Source organism: Olea europaea, unplaced genomic scaffold (assembly GCF_002742605.1).
Source record: "Olea europaea var. sylvestris unplaced genomic scaffold, O_europaea_v1 scaffold2865, whole genome shotgun sequence".
In the NCBI taxonomy this organism is placed as follows: Eukaryota; Viridiplantae; Streptophyta; class Magnoliopsida; order Lamiales; family Oleaceae; genus Olea; species Olea europaea.
In genome coordinates, this window is record NW_019247179.1 from 112,294 (window position 1) to 126,554 (window position 14,261).

Here is a 14,261-nt window from a genome sequence, read left to right on the forward strand (position 1 = left end):
AATCTACCTTTAATAGTATTAAATGCAAGTTCCTCTTCATCACTCCAATGAAAATCTACACTCTTTTGAACTACTTCCGTGAGTAATGCGGTGATAGTGCTAACCACAAAACCAAGAAAAACAACTCTATTACAAAACGTGCATTTCTTAAGATTAGCATAGAGTTGTTCTTTCCTTAAAACAATTAACACACACTTTAAATGTTCCAAATGCTCTCCTAGGTCTTTGCTATAGATTAAGATGTCGTCAAAATAAATCACAATAAATTTTCCTATAAAAGCACGTAAAACATGATTCATCAAACGCATATAAGTGCTAGGTGCATTTGTGAGTCCAAACGGCATAATCAACCATTCATATAAATCATATTTAGTTTTAAAAATCGTTTTCCATTCATCACCCTCCCGCATACGAATTTGATAATAGCCGCTTTTTAAATCAATTTTAGAAAATATGTAAGCATCATGTAATTCATCAAGCATGTCATCTAACCTAGGTATAGGGTGACGATACTTTACCGTTATGCTGTTGATAGCCCTACAATCCACGCACATTCGCCATGTTCCATCCTTTTTTGGCATAAACAAAATCGGTACCGTACAAGGACTCATGCTTTTCCTCACGTATCATTTGCTCATTAACTCCTCCACTTACCTTTGAAGCTCCTTAGTCTCCTCGGGATTACTTCGATAATCCGGTCAATTTGGAATGACAGCTCCGGGTATGAAGTCAATTTGATGTTCAAAGCCTCGAATAGGCGGCAATCCACTTGGTGCATCCTCCGAAAATATATCGTCGAATTTCTGCAACAAAGACTTAGCCAAACTAGGGAGGGGTGGGTTAGTTTCCTCAAAATTGAGGAGTGGTTCCTTATAAACGAACAAGATCATCTCTTTTCTCTCAACTACCGTCATCCTCAAATCACTCTCTTTTGCAAAGAAATTCGCTCGTATTTTCTCTCTTTTCTCGGGGCACTCTCTTTCTTTTCTCTCTTGTGATCGCTCTCTCTTTTTTTCTCTAATGGCTATCTCAACATTTTCTCTCTTTTTCTCCAACTCACTATTTGCTCTCATTTTTTCTAACTCTTTGACTCTCCTCTCTTCCTCACTTCTCGATTTTAATTGGTCATCATAGACTTGCACCGGTGTTAATGGCACAAGAATAATGGTCCTTCCATCCTTAATGAAACTATATCGATTTTTGTACCCATCATGCATAGCCTTCCTATCGTATTGCCATCGTCGCCCCAATAAAATATATCTCGCTTGCATTGGCACCACATCACACACTAACTCGTCCTTATAACTCCCAATTGACAAATTAATTAACATCCTTCAATTCACTCTCACTTCGCCACTCTCATTCAACCATTGCAATTTATAAGGTCTCGAGTGTCTCAACAATGTTAAACCTAATTTTTCTACAAGGGATACGCTAGCTACATTAGTGAAACTACCACCATCAATTATAACACTACATACCATATTGTTGACGTGACATCGAGTGTGGAAAATGTTCTCTCGTCGCAACTCCAAGTCATCCGCTTTGACATGAGTAGTGAGAGCTCGCCTTGTGACTAGTAGATCCCCAACCGGCCCTTCAACTTTTTCTTCTTCACTAACATTCTCCAACGCCGGCATGTCATCAAACTCGCCATCACTATCACTCACAAGCTCTCCGTTATCCCGCAACACCATCACCCATTTATTTGAGCATTAAGAAGCAATATGCCCCGTTCCCAAACACCTAAAACATTTAACGTCCTGATTACGAGACGATTGTGCCTCCGATTTTGATATTGGTTTGCTAGCGTTTTCATCCTTGCCCTCTTGCCAATCATTTTTACCTCTAGGTACAGCCCCGTTTTTGTTGTTGTCATCCCACTTTGATTTCCATGTTGGATTAGGAGTCAAAGTACCTAACGGTTGCCTAAACGTCCCCTTCCTCTTCAATTGCCTCTCGACCTTCATTGCCACATGTAACATGTCCTCGATTTTCACATAGTGTTGCAACTCTACAACATTTGCAATATCCCGATTTAACCCATTCAAGAACCGTGTCATGGTAGCTTCTCGATCTTCCTCCACATTAGCCCGAATCATAAGAATTTCCATCTTCTTGTGATAATCCTCAACGCTTTTCGATCCTTGGTACAAACCTTGTAATTTTTTATAGATTTCCCTATAATAGTGACTTGGAACAAACCTCCTCCTCATCAACACCTTCAATTCATCCCAAGTGCTAATTGGTCTTTCCCGACTCCTACGCCGTAATATAAGTACTTGATCCCACCAAGATATCGCGTAATCCACGAATTCAAGCACCGCCAATTTTACCTTTTTCTCCTCTGAATAATTATAGCACTCAAAAATCATCTCAACCTTCCTTTCCTATTCTAAATATGCTTCCGGATCGCTTCTCCCCTTAAATTGAGGAATAGTCATTTTAATACTCCCCAAATTTTCATCTACTTCATTTCCCAAGTTATTTCTACCCCGTCTTTCCATCCTATCGTCCCTATGCCTCGGTCGACCCATATCAAAGTCATTTTCATCAAAATCATCCTCATCACTACGATACTCATCTCGCCTTCCTCTCCTAGATTCACGCCTACCCGACCCCCTATCATTAGACATATCCGCTTGTCCCTGGTTAAGATTAGCAATTGTAGTACCTATTTGCACCATCCATTCTCCTTGCCTATCCACTTTCTCCCGAACATCACCAAATACCCATTCAAACCTCTGTATCATGTCCTCTGAATCATTGTTTTCATTACCATTTCGGCTTGAGTTGGAACCGTCTCTTTTCGACATCATATCACACAATTTTTTTTATGCCTCACAAAGATTTCACTCGAAAAACACTCACTATGGCTTTTTTCCTCTATTAAACTCACCACTCGGCCTTTTACCACTCAAAGTCTCCCTCCAAGCACTTCAAAGAACCAAGTGAATTAAATCAATTCTTTTATCGAGAATTCAAACAAACCGACTATTAATCGAAGACCACGAGACTCAAAGGACTTGAATAAATGGAATAGATGAATGTTTTGATAAGAATATGTGAATAGACTCAATAGAAGATTGAAAAAAATCGAACCCAATTGAATATCTCAAAATCAAACACAATGTAGGAAATGTTGTTGGCAGAACAACAAAATCAAACAATAATAATATCAATTTTTTTTCTCCTCTTTTTTTTTTGTACTTTTTTTTTACTCCTTGATGAAAGAAGATGAGTAAACTACAAACAACTCAACGAAACGACGAAAAGAAAATAAGAACAAAGAAGAACTAAGAAAGAACAATTAACGACCCAAACAAATAAAGAAAAGATATAACCTTCAATTAATTTGGAGCCAAAGCTCTGATACCAACTGATGCGAACCCCATAGTAAAATTGACTACGAAACCCACAACGAGATTGACGAACCCAAGAAAGTCAAATTAATCCAAAAGTTTAGGATTAGCCCAAAAGAAAGTCGAACCAAAAAACCCAACAAGAATGACGCTTGGAAGACCCCTTGATCACGCATCCAAGAATTAAATTCGGTTGTTTGAATGCCACAAGTTAACACTTGATAAGTTTGAAGTTGTTCAATGAAGAACGATGAAGAGAAGACAAAATGCCTCACTTTAATTCAATATCAATAATGTCAAAAGTTTTTAACAATTGTATGGAAACTCCTATTTATACTAAACCTAAAAACTAAGTAAAAATCGTGCAAAAGTCGTTCATAATCCCTAAAATATGGAAAAGAATCAAAATCTAACAAAATATGGAAAAATACCAAAAATAGGAAATTCGCCAAAAAATGGCATATGCGGTCACATGGTTCAGTTCAGTTGGCTCCTTGAGTTTTGGTAAGCCTCCATGCGGTCGCATGGTATTTTGCCTGTGCGGCCGCACAAGCTTGTTTTCAGCCTCCAATTTCGTCGCTTAATAACAAATTGATCTAAATTGATTCGGCCTTCGACCCAAACATGAAAGGTGCTCCATTTTGAGTCCCGAACATGGTTCCATCAATAGTTTCTTAAACGAGCAATCCCATCGCTTGTTTCACTTACTTTTCCCTTGATCACGTCATTGGTCCGCCATCGACTATCAACATGTCTCGTCTCACACTCGCCTTCGTTGGGCTCGACTCCTGGATCATATCAATAAGTGGAAGAAGAGAAGTAATAATGTACTCTGCAAATAAATTGGGACAAGAATGAAAGAAAAGAGAATTATTAATAATTGCTTTCACTTGACATTTACATACTGAAATGCGTGCACTATATATAATAATAGAAATAACAAATTTCCCTAAAAACTAGCTTAATGAATTCATGCACTACCACAAAATCTCAATAGCCACGTCCACAACTAAGAGACCTATTCTTATGCCATACAATAATTTGACTTTGTTTAATATATTATTATAACAATCTTAATGAGAGTGGGAATTACATTGGAGGGTTTGTAAATTTTTTTTACTTTAAAGAGATAAATAGATCTTTCTATTTTCGTTTGGATAATGACGATAATCGTGGCTTGTACAACTTCTAGTGGTGTGCGATATTCTTTAATTTGAATTTGGTTTAATTTTTCCTCTCCGTTTTCATTTTTCAGATCACAGAGGTATGGTATCTGAAATTACATTGATCATGCTCGTACTTATGGCAATGGAGGCGATAGCTATTGTAAAAGAGAGATAGATCCTCACTGAGTAACAATTAGTGATTGGAATGGTTTAATGATAGGGTTCTTGCATGTCTTGTGCGTCCTCTATTATTGAGGCTGCAATTTCATATTTGGATTGGTCACTAGCTATTGAGTTAGTGTGGAGAAGACTGTGATTTCTAGGTGTAGGTGATGATTAAAATTATACTCAATAGGCTTCCGTGGAAACAAACCAAGTTAGTATTAGAAGTGTGACTCAAATAGGAGTCTAAATTGTATTAGATTTCTTACCTTTTTTGGGACTCTTTTAGGGCTATATTTTATACTATAAATACAAGGTTTCTCTTTCAGTTTTATTGAAGCCTTTTGTTGTATTGTACTCTCCTTTCATAGTGAATTAATAAAATATCGTTCCTTCTGCCAATTCTTCTTTTACTTACTTTAATCTTGTTCTTGGGTTATTTGTGATCTTGTTCAATACTTCAATTACAACAAGTTGTATTCACTAAATCTCAATTCCTGCATTATTGGTCAATCGGTCCCAACAAGTGGTATCAGAGCAGGGTTATTAATGGATTTTTGGCTTGAAACTGATCGAAAAATCGTCTGAAAATTACCAGAAAATCAAAAAACGAATCTGTCCAATTTTTTGATTTTCTGCCGAATCTATTTTTGCGTTTTCTGGTCAAACCAAAAAGAGTTTGGAGAAACGAACACCACCAGTGAACTCAGCAGGCAGAAACGGTCTAGAAAGGGTCACAGGTCGTCTGCGCGTTTTCCGACTAGTCGCTGGCGGTTGAACTCCGGGGAGGAGAGTGGCGGCGTGTGCGGTAGTTTTTGATGACGATGTCTTCAGGCAGTTTTCTCTGGACGACGAGACAGACCTTGTGGTGGTGTCCAATTTCAGTTTTGGGCAAAATTGTGGTTATGGACTATTTTACCCTTTGCACGTTCGATAGTTTTCAGTTTTGGGTGTTGCAGGTTGCAAGTTCCTCGTGATTTGATTGAGATTTTTCAGAGATGAATTCGATGAAGTATGAAATTCTGCCATTGGATCGCAATACAAGATTTTCGCTGTGACAAGTAAAGGTGAGAGCTGTGTTGACGCAGATGGATCTTGATGATGCTTTGCTGGGTTTTGATAGGATGCCAACAAACTTATCTATGGAGGAGAAACAACGGAAGGATCGGAAGGCTTTAGCGCAAATTCAACTTCATTTATCCAACAATTTGCTGCAAGATGTTTTAAAGGAGAAGACAGCGGCTGCTTTGTGGTTCAAGCTGGAGCAGTTGTGCATGACAAAGAGTTTGACAAGCAAACTAACTCTAAAGCAGAGGTTGTATTCTCATCGCATGGCGGAAGAAAGGTCACTGTAGGACCACCTTGCTGTGTTCAAGGAGATCGTTGCAGATTTGGATACGTTGGAGGTAAAATATAATGAAGAGGATCTAGCATTGATCCTGTTGTGTTCGCTACCCAATTATTTTTCGTCATTTCGTGATACTATTCTGTATAGTCGAGACACGTTATCCATTGAGGAGGTATACGATGCCCTGTTCTCAAAAGAAAAGATGGAGTTGTTGGTTAGAGATCCTGCATCTAGGAGTGGGGATGCTCTTGTTACTCATGGTGATAAACGGAGGGGTAGATCGAAGGTGAAGTACAGCAATGTGTATTGTTATTACTGCAAGAGGAAAGGACGCATCAAGAAAGATTGCGACAAGTTGCAGGGTAAAGGTGATTACATGCAAATCATGCGCGGCAATCAAGTAATTCGAACGAGACTAATATTGCTGAAAATTTTTGTGATGATGGAGATGTGATGCTGGCTATATCTAATGGGAAATCCAAACCTGAGGAGTGGATTCTGGATTCTGCTTATTCGTATCATATGTGTCCCAATACGACTTTGTTTCAAACATATGAGACGATAAAGCAAGGTGGAGTTGTCACGGGAAACAACCAATCTTGTCGGGTTGCAGGAATCGATCGGGTCAGATTGAGGCTGCGGGATGGAACAGTGAGGACACTTGATCAGGTTCGCCATGTTCTAGACTTGACAAAGAATCTCATATTACTGAGTACCTTGGATGAAAAAGGGTACAAATTTTCTAGTAGAGGTGGAGTCTTGAAGGTTCGAAGGGGTGTCCGGGTTGTACTGGAGGGACGGAGGAAATCCCAGGTGTACATCTTGCAGGGGAGCACAGAACCAGTTCAGAGACATTTGGACAAGTTCAGTACCGTGGTGGACATTCAATTTGGTACAGTACCTCTCGGGTTTGGCTCTGGGTCAATTAAGAACTTTGCTCAAGGGAGTGTTGGTGATCAGGCGCGGAGCCAGCACCCGACGAGGGGGCGCGGCCGCGCGTGCTGGCTCCGTCGGAGTCTTCAGTCAGTTCAGTGGCCGCCGGGTTGGCAATTGCAGATGGCGCAAGTCAGCCAGGAGGAGGAGGAAGAACTCAGTTTCAACCGGAGAAGACTTAAGGAACATGTAATGGACTGTGGTTAGGTAATGTTGGTCCATCAATTGTTATAGAGCCAAAGTCGATTAGACACTGCCACCACTTTTCGTCAACACAAATCATTAGCGCCTCACCACGCACTGCGAGTCATCGGATTCGCTGTCAGCAGCCTCACAACGCCGTCGAAGTGTCATGACTGTCACTGATCGTCTTCTGCGTTAGCTCTTAACGCCGTGCAATGGCGACAATACAATGTTTTTGTCGAGGGCTGCAAGTCTTGGCTGCTGCACGTGACGATTCTACGCTTGGAAGAGATGAGACAGAGAGAGAAAGAGAAATTTTTTAGGTATTTTGAAATGAATGGTGCGACCACTTTATTAATTTTTTCTTTGGGCTAATCTAACTGAAATCGGGCCTATTAAAAAAAAAGAAATTGGCCCAAATATGGAAATTGAATCCATTAAAACGGATAGTTCATGGATCTTTGGATATATTGGTTTTAATTGACATTTCTCCCAACTCCTAAACCTGAAATTAGTCCCAAAATCGCAAACCCTTGGTTGGTTGGTCCCTTCCATTTCCATAGTTCCATTATATAGAAACCGGTTACCCACTACCCAGTACAATGGAAGCGTTTGATTCAAATTGTGACTATTTGATCAAACCAAGAAGACACTCGAAAATAATTGATTGATGCCAAGAGAAAGAAGGAAGAATAAATTGTTTAATGTGTTTGCAAACGAGAATTCGCCTAGAATTTATAGACACTGAGGCAACTGTTTGAATAGGTGTATCCCTTGAAAGTGACTGTTAAAAATGAACAGATGCACATATTCAAAAACTTTTGAAAATAAAATTCTCTTTCGAGGGCGCGGCAAATCATTTGCAAAAAAAAAAAATTAAACACATGCAAAATGATGAAAAATATCTAACAGTTGAGCACTTGGAATCTTGGATGACTTAAGTTGAGTGACTCTGTTGGAGATTTGGAGACTCGAAGTGCTGACTGGCTTGAGTGTTGTACATGTTATTAGTAATTAGTGAGAGTGAATCAATGTTTAATTCATATAGTCGTAGCAAAGGAAATTAGGATTTATGAATTATTACTAAGAATTGTGATTTTTTAATCAAATTTTAATATGATGTTGATTATCGACGGTCAACGATCAATAGTCAAAGTCAACCGCCCTAGTTGAACGTGGAACCTAGATCCGCCCCTGTTGGTGATTCCGCTTTGCCACCAATTTTAGCGGGTACACTGTGTTCTTGTAATGCCAATGAACTCATGGAGCGTAGGTATAGTTTTGGAGATGCCTGTAATGCTTTAGAAATCATTGAAGGTGACAATATTGGCAAGGGACCTTCTGATTGTGCATTTGGTGTGGTTTGTGCTACAGGATGTGCTTCGACTCTATTCAGTGATTGTTAATTCTAGGAGGAATTTTGGAAACCCGGGTTTGGGTTCAGGTGTTGCGTGTGGACGCCGGGCGGAGGAACATGTTTTCGTGGAGAGTTTGGTTACTGTGTTGAGGAGCTTGGTTATTCTGATGCAGACGGATCATTTCTCGAGGTGGAGAAATTTTGGAGCTTCGTTCGTTGCACCAGAATTTGAGCTAAGGTCGAGATTGTTAGAAGTGTGACTCAAATAGGAGTCTAAATTGTATTAGATTCCTTACCTTTTTTTGGACTCTTTTAGGGCTAGATTTTATACTATAAATACAAGGCTCCTCTGTCAGTTTTATTGAAGCCTTTTGATGTATTGTACTCTCCTTTCATAGTGAATTAATAAAACATCGTTCCTTCTGTCAGTTCTTCTTTTACTTACTTTAATCTTGTTCTTGGGTTATTTGTGATCTTGTTCAATACTTCAATTCCAACAAGTTGTATTCATTAAATCTCAATTCCTGCATTATTGGTCAATCGGTCCCAACAGTTAGGGGATAATCGTGATGGAGGATCCTCTACTTCATCTTCAAATTCTTCTACTTCGAGAAGCAATAATACTACAAAGTCTCGGTTGGGCAATTCAAATGCTACATCTCTTTCAGGGATTAATCCAACTTCAGATTCGTGCCAAACATCTAATGCGAAGGTGAATGGGATGCGGTAGTTGTGTTTGAAGCACTGCCCAGTTTTAGAGATGTCCCTAATTCTGAGAAGCAAAACTTGTTTATGAAAAAGCTGAATTTGAGTTGTGTGGTATTTGACTTTACTGACCCAATGAAGAATTTGAAAGAAAAAGACATCAAGAAACAGACATTGGAGGAGCTTGTTGACTACATCACCTTCGCAAATGCGAAATTCACAGAAACCGTTATGCAAGAGAGTGTCAGAATGGTAGCCCTTAATTTGTTCAGGGCGGTCTCTACTCGGCCTATGTTTGTTTCCCATTTTTAGCAAATGGGAATGCATTTTTAGACCGTTGGTTTCCTGCAATTTTTACAAATTCTGAGAGGTCAATCAACAAAAACTGCTTGGTCGGGCCCATAAACGGCTTGATTTCTTCTAAAATGGAGAAAAAAATGGCCAACAAACAGGGGCTCAATCTCGGGAAAACAAAGTTTTAGAGGGTGTTGATTTAGAAGAAGAGGAGCCCTTGATGGACGCTGCATGGCCCCATCTGCAAATTGTCTACGAATTCCTTCTCAGGTTTGTGGCTTCGCCGGAGACAGATGCAAAGTTGGCTAAGCGGTACATAGATCACTCTTTCATTTTAAGATTATTAGATCTCTTTGATTCAGAAGATCCCCGAGAAAGGGAGTACTTGAAGACAGTTTTGTACCGTATTTATGGAAAGTTCATGGTGCACCGTCCATACATTAGAAAAGCTATCAACAATATATTCTACTGGTTTATTTTTGAAACCGAGAAGCATAATGGAATTGCAGAACTCTTGGAGATTTTGGGAAGTATTATAAATGGATTTGCATTGCCATTAAAGTAAGAGCTTAAACTCTTCCTCGTCCGGTCACTTATTCCGCTTCACAAACCCAAGTTTATACTTATGTACTATCAGCAGTTGTCTTATTGCATTACACAATTTGTTGAAAAGGATTGCAAACTAGCTGATATTGTCATAAGGGGCTTACTGAAATATTGGCCTATCACAAAAAGTTCGAAGGAGGTGATGTTCTTAGGTGAGCTGGAGGAAGTCTTAGAAGCAACTCAGCCTCCCGAATTGGTCGCTGTCTCAGCAGTTCTCATTTTCAGGTTTGTTGTTTTACTAGGCTCAGCAATATTTCCTTACAGTTCATTTCTCTTCATGATTCTTTCAACAAGTTATGATACCCAAACTGGTTTATGGTTGGAGACCATTTACTGTTCAACTCCTATATACACATTCATCTAGATTACACATCAAATTCATTTTAATAGTCATCATTACTGATTTTGATGCCTTGTAACTAAAAACTTAGCAATTTTAACTCCCTTAATCTCAAGTTTATTGCTTTTATTTCTACTCCAATTTTTTGGTTCTAGTTCATTTCTATTTTTGGGCATCATCCCAGGTGTAGTGGAAAAACATAGGAGCTTATTCAGCCAAGCATGCTCTGATTTGGTTCTGCCTGCCATATTTTGGAAACTGTATAAGCTCTGTCTTTGTGCTTGTTTGGGAGCTTAAATTAAAAACTTTTTACTGCAGTTCCCAAAAATATGTGTGATAAATAATGGGTAAAGAGTAGTGGTTCTACATGATGTGTGGATAAAAAGCTTGCTCGACCCACTTAAATTATAATTTGAGCTTTGTGGATCATACACTATAAGTGCTGCGAATAGCAGGTAATCACATAATCTTTTTGAGAAAAATACGAACTCCAGAATTCATTGATGTACCATGAACGTGAAGTGTTGATTGGATGAGAGAAATCCTGATTGTAATAACAATGAACTACCCAGTCTTCTATCAGCTTTCCGTATTTATTTATTTTTTTTATATATATTTTTTTGATATCCAGGTATCCCAACTTACACTAGACTAAATCTTGAACCCCCCAAGATCCTTGCCCCTAAAACCTTGGAGGGGGTAAATCGCAGGTTATGCCTCAACTGGATCAGAGGTTCCCCCACCGCCTGTACACTTCTGCGCACAAGAGAATGAACTACCCAGTCTTCTATCAGCTTTCCGTATTTATTTATTTTTTTTATATATATTTTTTTGATATCCAGGTATCCCAACTTACACTAGACTAAATCTTGAACCCTCCAAGATCCTTGCCCCTAAAACCTTGGAGGGGGTAAATCGCAGGTTATGCCTCAACTGGATCAGAGGTTCCCCCACCGCCTGTACACTTCTGCGCACAAGAGATCCTCCTCCAAAATGATTGCTTCATACCAAATAAATCTGACCGCAGGTTCCCCATCAAGATTCGAACCTCCACCCTGCCGCTGAAAGCAAGACAAATGTTGATTGATCCACCAGTTGAGCTGTGCCCCGAGGGGCCCATATCCGTATTTATTGATCTAGTGTATGTTTGCCAAAGCTTAACCTTTCTTTTTAGGCTGATGAAACATATTTTTTTAACTCACATTTCGTAGGAGCACGACTTACTACCTACTCATTTTCCACACATATCATAGGATCCATAGCTTATACGTACTTAGAAGCAATCACAAGCAAGCACGGAATATTTATTTCCAATTATAAACTTCAGTACTAGCAAACTTCTAATTATGTATTTATGGCTGTATGTTATGTTAAATTACCAATTCCCGTCAAAATTCACAATGATGTCTTCTAAACATTCTTAAATTTCCTAAAACCATCTCTGTAGGTTAGAATATTTTTGTTTTCCTTTTATACTACAATGCAACAACATGGACGTTTGTGTCCGACAAGTGTACGTTGACACATGATTTTTTTCAAAAAAGTACTATAACGACATGTCGCTAACACGTGGATTAAATTTTTTTTAAATTCTTCATTTATACAGTATAAATTTGATCTTATACTTGTTATTAATTTTTCTTGTTGAAAGCTTTTAAAGATGAATACCTATTTGTTATTTACTAATAACTTTGAGTTAAAAACATATAATATTTCTAGTAAAAAAAAAAGAAAAATGATTATTTGTAGAGTATTCGAGGATTGCCAGTATCGACAAGTGTCCAGCAAGAACACGCTACCCTAACTAAAGTGTTTGTGATGTAAACTTTTAAGGAAGTGTGCGTGTGAATGCATTGGGATACTATGTTTGGTAAGTAGTACGGGAGATGTTGGTTTCTTTTCTACTTTAATACATTCCAGCACTATCTAGTCTTACCAAACATGCCTTACAAGTATAATATTGTTAACTGTGAAAAGGTTTCATTCTTGTGCTAATGTCATTCTGTTCCGTATCATTACTTTCTGAAATAAGATGCCATTACTAGTACAATGATGAAAAGCTCTCCTTTTTTTGCCCTAATCGGCAATGAAATGCTTGCTTAACACCTATTTAATTTATAATCATATTTGGTCAAAACATATTTTTTGTCCACAATTTTTGTTAAACCCATAAGTAATACCATCTTATCCACGAATTGTTCCTATCTAATCATAATTTAAACCGATTAAAATCACTTCCCAAACATGTGTGAAATGTAACTGCGTTTTAGATTTGTGGAAGTCCCTTTCCCCGACCCAATTTTCCTAATTAAATCTGACTCTTGATATTATTGAGATGATTCAGATTATTAATACTTCCTATATATTTTGTACTCTGCATAGTTTATATGGCATTCCAGAGCTTATCTTTTCCTTGATGATGACTGTAATTTATGATATTTTTTAATTCAATAATATGCTTTCTAACTAAAGAAGGTGATAACTCCATTTTCATTGTACAATTCTTGTTTCTCCAGGTTGCAGAGAGGGCTTTATTTTTGTGGAACAATGATCATATCGAGAACCTTATCAAACAAAATCGTAAAGTAATACTCCCAATTATCTTCCCTGCATTGGAAGGGAAAAAATCACTGGAACCAGGCTGTACAGAGCTTGACACTAAATGTCCAGAAAATTTTCAGTGACACAGTTCCCAAGCTGTTCGAGGAATGTTTGCTCAAGTTCCAAGAAGACAAAGCAAGAGAAGAAGGAACCCGGATGATACGAGAAGCGACATGGAAACGCTTGGAAGAAATTGCTGCAATGAAAACTTCGAGTAATGAACCTGTCCTCATCCCTAGCAGCAGAGCCGGTCCCGTGGCCAGGCAAATGAGACATATGGCTCAGGCCCAAGACCATTGGGGGCCTATTTTGACTCAAAAGTTTTTTTTTTTTTTTTTAATATTAGAAGAAGGAAAAGAAAAATAGTTTTTTCATTAATTGTGAGATGATTGAGATATTTGTTTGTTGTTCTAATGTTAAGTTTTAAGTTGGCAATATTTTACATAATATATCGTTGAATTTTGTATTTACGTTGGTTTTGGGGGCCTAATTTTTGGACTTTGCCTCGGGCCCCGACAAACACAGGACCGACCCTGCCCAGCAGCTAGCAGGATAAACTCGAACACACCATCAGGCTAGAGAGTGAAGATCTACCATTGATTTCTTAGCTGATTGGTATATATACGTTGATCAGATGTATGTGAGCTGTTAACAAATAATCTTTGTATAGTACTTACCCACCTTGTCTTTGACACTTTTGGTTGGGGGACAAAACTATAGGAGGTTATACTATAGGTTATGGAGGAAAATTGTCGTCAATATAGGTCTTTTTCTTTAGTTCTTAGAATGATGACATTTGTGCAATTCTGAATTTTATTTAACCAGTGTCTGTTTAACTGTTTTCAAATGATTTTCATTCATGTATTCAGTAACCTGCAATTTATATATGTATTTTACATGTATCCTCATAACATGTCATCCAGTCTCTGCTTGGACCCCCCCCCCCTCCCTCTTCCTTTTCATGTCAGATTATTAAACAGTAGTTTCGTAATTTTTGTTACAATTTATGATATCATTAAGTTCTGATCGTGCTAATCTAAAATATTTGCAACTGCCCGGATCATATAGGAAGAATGCTACGGTCCGATTGCCATAATTTAACGGACAAGAAGTTTTGCTCGAGGTTTGACACTTAAAAGCAGCCTTTTCCTCATTCTTAGGTCAGCAAGCTCGAAGAATTGGTATAGAAGCAACCTATGAGTAA

At 38.4% G+C, this 14,261-nt stretch overlaps 1 pseudogene; it reads left to right on the forward strand.

Moving 5' to 3' along the window:
• Positions 1 to 4,860: 4,860 nt before the first annotated feature.
• Positions 4,861 to 13,701, forward strand: LOC111384198 (annotated as a pseudogene).
• The last annotated feature ends 560 nt before the right edge of the window (positions 13,702 to 14,261 follow it).